The sequence below is a fragment of the Oryza sativa genome, chromosome 12 (assembly GCF_034140825.1).
Source record: "Oryza sativa Japonica Group chromosome 12, ASM3414082v1".
In the NCBI taxonomy this organism is placed as follows: domain Eukaryota; kingdom Viridiplantae; phylum Streptophyta; class Magnoliopsida; order Poales; family Poaceae; genus Oryza; species Oryza sativa.
In genome coordinates, this window is record NC_089046.1 from 13,118,055 (window position 1) to 13,122,454 (window position 4,400).

The window sequence follows — 4,400 nt, forward strand, 5'->3', positions numbered from 1 at the left end:
AGACGTGCCCGTCAAACCACTCGAAGGCGGCGACCAGATGTGTTACACATTTAGGAGACTTGACAAAAATGGCTAAAGTTCTACAACATCTCAAATATTCCTAACTCATACTCATTTGAATCAGTTCCCAGGATGTGCACTAGATTCACACTTTCATCTCAAGCATGATTATACATAGCAAACACAAATAAGATGAAAGCGATTATAAACTACATCTACTTTAGTTACATTGGCCGACCGGCCAAATAAATAATAGAACAGCGAAAACTTGTCTACCCAATCCACAAGCACACCGACTAGGGGTTTACCCATTATGTTCAAGTCCTAGAAGAAGCAGTCGATAACCCGCATCACTCAAAGACTAAGTCTAAATCCTGCAAGCAAAAGTTAATTCAACAGCAAGAGTCAGTACATTATTTCTAAATAATGTACTGGCAAGCACCAAGACAAGCCTAACACCCTACTTGCAAGGTATATAATCAAGGAAGGCATAGTATGGTTCTTTTTAGCATAAAGCAAGTTTTATTTGCATAAAACACATTCAAAACGGATTTGCTTTCAAATAAAATTTCAGCAAGCTAGTACTTAGCATATGGGCATCAAAGTAGGCATTAATCATGTATAAATATTCACCTCATTGCCATCCATGGCAGCAAGGAGATCATTCTCAAATCTCATCACAATTTGAAGGTAAATTTCAGCATTTAGGAGAATAAACACAAGTCTATACTCAATACATATCCACACGCCGCTCATGACCGCGAGCACGGCTAATCGATTAGTTTTAACTCTGCAGAGTTTGTACACTTTACCCACATGATGCGAAATAATAATCATGCAAGAGCATGGCACGCGATACATAAGTACCCGATTTATTACCCGTAACAAAGCTTTTCTAAAATTCATGATTTAGCCTTACACCAGCACGATACGTGTTCCTCCATCCTAGTCATACTGGAAATATGACCTAGAACCGTTAAGTGGCGGGCCCACGCCTTGAACTTAACGCCGTGGTGGCGGACACAACGGGAACCCACCCACGTGGCACAATACCGTTGTATTGGACAGACTTAGTCACCTAAACTACCACGTCGGGGTAAATAGGAAGTTCCTCTGAGTTATCCGAACTCATACACACCGGCCTACCAGAATGTAAGGCTAAACCATAAATAATTTACTAAGCTTGGACTATCCCATACTAGCACATGTGGTTGTACTGTATACGAAATGAACTGACATTGAGTGAAGTCCTTAGGTCGGTTTGGGCGCACTCTCCCCCTATCGGTACACAACTAATCACCATATGTGCACCACTTGAGGCCCAAACCTAAAATCCATGTTTTCCACCATTTTATTTATCAAAATCACAAGTATTAAAGTTCTGTCCAGATTAATTAAAAATCAATTTTCATGTTTGAAATGAGCCCATAATGACAAGGAAGACCATTCTAAGCATGGCTATGCTTTATAGTAACCTAGTGTCACCAAAACTCATATATAAAGAGGTATAGCCATATTGTTCCTAAGGTTAGGAATGAGGAATATGGATATATGTGGAGTTAAGGTGATAATGCAAATAATAGGAGTTTATCTAACAAGTTTAACAAAATTTTAATTTATTAGTGTACAATCGACATGCAAGATTTGCAAACATTTTCAATAACCTCCAAAAGATAGGTTCAAAGTGATCAAAGAGAGGGAGGTGGGACTTGCCTTGCAACTGGAAAATGTCAGCACCTAAATCACTTCTTCACCGATTAAGCAATCATCTATACAAAGTACACGTTATGCAATTAAACACCGAAATATGCGAAAAATCCAAAATGCTCTAAAATGGATGATTTGTGCACAGTGAATAGGTACTGGTCTAAAATTAATTTAGGTGAAAGAATTTCTATTTTATCTCATTTTATTTGGGAGTTATGAATTTTAGAAGTTTCGTCGGTATAGTGTAGGATTTACTTAGTTACTATTGTGAAATGCTGTTGTAAGGTGATTCTTATTAAGTTTATGTTTGCTGGGGTGAAGATATTTGTTTTCTAAGACTAACACATTTGGTTTCATAATTTTTAGAGTTAATATGAATTATTTATGTATTTTACAAGTTTTAACGTGTTCTAGGCATATATTCCCTATGTGTACATGGCTATGGAGATTTAGGTCCAGAACTTGCTCTAACTTGCTAGTGTTGTATAAAATGAGTATTTTAGTTAACTAATCTAATCTTAGTTTATAAAATTTTAGTGTTCAAATTACTTTACTTCACATTTTATAAGCTAGGGGATGTTCTATGTTAGAAACTTAACATATCAATCTGGAGATTATTATATAAGTTAAGGATACTAAGTTTTGGTGGAAGGGGATGGATCTATGCCTTCACTGGTTCAACAAGTTTTATTTGGATTTATTTGGAGCTACCAAGCATATATATACTTTTTCATATGTATTGTTTAACCATTACTATGTGTTTAGTACCTATTCTACCAAATTAAGGTTCAGAGCCATGGTCTGTAAGAGGGTGCTATAATTCACTCTACTAGGTTGAAGTATATTACTTGCTGGTTCTATAGAAAATTTGGTTCACTTCATTTAGACTATAGATGAATTTTCTACAAATGTTACAATTTAAGGTATGCTCCATGTTGCTTATTCCTTACTTAAATACTTAGGGGTTTTCATTATACTGTAAGTATGTCTTTTTATTTTATAACATTGAAGTGCACAACCCTATGATTCTACTGAATTTGGGTTTACTCAAAAAGGATCTAAGATGAATTTTATATAAACTTCTAAAGTTCAGCTTATGTAAAACTAGTCATTTTAAAGGTAATAGTTTTAGAGGCATTCGATGTATAGTATGTATACTATTTCATTTTGCTTTATAGGAGAACATAAGTTGGTGGATCTGTAGAAACTGAGTTTGCTCCAAAATGAGTTGAAATGAATTTTGTATGCATTTTATAAATTTGTGCATGCTTTATGTGTGATTTAACTTGGATAAATTTTAGAGGCTAAATTTGTACTGTGAGTGCAAGTTTTTATTCCATAACACTAAAGTTCACAATTTGGTGAGTTGACAGAAATTTGTATCATCTTAAAATGAGCTATATTTAATTTTATATGGATTTTACAAGTTTTAGGTACTTTCCTTTTATAATTTCAGATTTTTGTTTCCAAGGGGTCCACTGTCAGTGAAAGATCAATATACAAAAAGATCCCTGAGGTTTCTAAGAATCAACCCACAGACCTAGCCTCATATGTCAGTGAGTTGAAAAGTTGCACATTAAACCTTATAGCTGTTTAAATTCTCGAAACAAGGTCCCTGACTTCTTTTCTCACGCACAGAGGCAGAACAGCCATGGCTGAGTTCGATCTCGAGCTCACCGGCGACAAACGATGGCTCGTTTGGGGGTGCAACCAAAATACAAAATGAAGATCATGTTATTGCGATTCCATTCCTCTACTTTTCTCGGTCAGTGGACATCGGAGTAACGCCGGCGGCGAGTCCGAAAGGAGGATGTTTTCGGGTGGTGATGCATGTGCTTCTACAATCATGTATTGGTTAATTGGGTGCATGCATGTATGTTCTATAGGCTGAAGGGTGCTCACCGAGATGGTAGACATGGCTGGGGTAGCTAGGTTTATGACGGTGGCTCGTGTAACGGCTCGGCGGCGGCAAGAACCTCCGGGTGAACGGCGATGGCTCAATCAGCTCCAAGAACTATCATGCATGTGTGTCCATGAGGTTAGAGAGGCCCCAGAGATGCTACTGATGCATGGAATTGGGTTGGTACTCACCGGAGGGGGTGGATTCGGCAACGGCGACGGTGACCGGAGGTGGAGAAGACGGTGGACGATCTCCACACTCGTAGCACCATCCTTCGAGATTCTTGAGGGGAAATGGAGAGGAGGTCGAGGCGAAGACGCTGGCGCGACAGCTTGGCCCGGCTTGGTCCAGATAAGCGGGAACGGCGATGATGTCGCTGCGGCGGTGCACAGAGCGCGCTCTAGAGCGACCATGACATGGCGGCGTTCCCGCTGCTGTAGAAGATGAAATGGAATGGGATCAAAACCAAAGTTGTTCGTCATGGTGAGATGAGAATGGAACGAGTATGAGTTAGAGATGAAGAGGGCTCGACAACGGTTGGCGATGTCCCTCTTCTTGGCGGCCGGCGACGAAAGAGAGGTGGAGAGGGAGAGCTGGAGCTTTCTCCCTCGGTTGGATCGGCACTGGGATGGTGGGTGAAGAATGGCGACGCAGCTGGGTGGAGGTGAAGCCTCGGTTCGGCGCTGCCACGTCGAGGCCACGCGTCGTACACAGCCGGCGCCAATCTCTCTCTCTCGGCTGTCTTTGGTCCGGCTGGAAGATTTGCACAGGGTGAGGACGAGCCAGAGTGGCT

General features: G+C 40.2%; 1 long non-coding RNA gene across 1 annotated transcript; it reads right to left on the reverse strand.

Moving 5' to 3' along the window:
* Nucleotides 1-278: 278 nt before the first annotated feature.
* Nucleotides 279-3,944, reverse strand: LOC9270269 (uncharacterized). The gene is made up of 3 exons (XR_010738687.1): nucleotides 3,799-3,944; nucleotides 1,714-1,769; nucleotides 279-374 (listed from the first exon to the last, which is right to left on the reverse strand). It is a non-coding gene; the product is annotated as an uncharacterized lncRNA (long non-coding RNA).
* Between the last annotated feature and the right edge of the window lie 456 nt (nucleotides 3,945-4,400).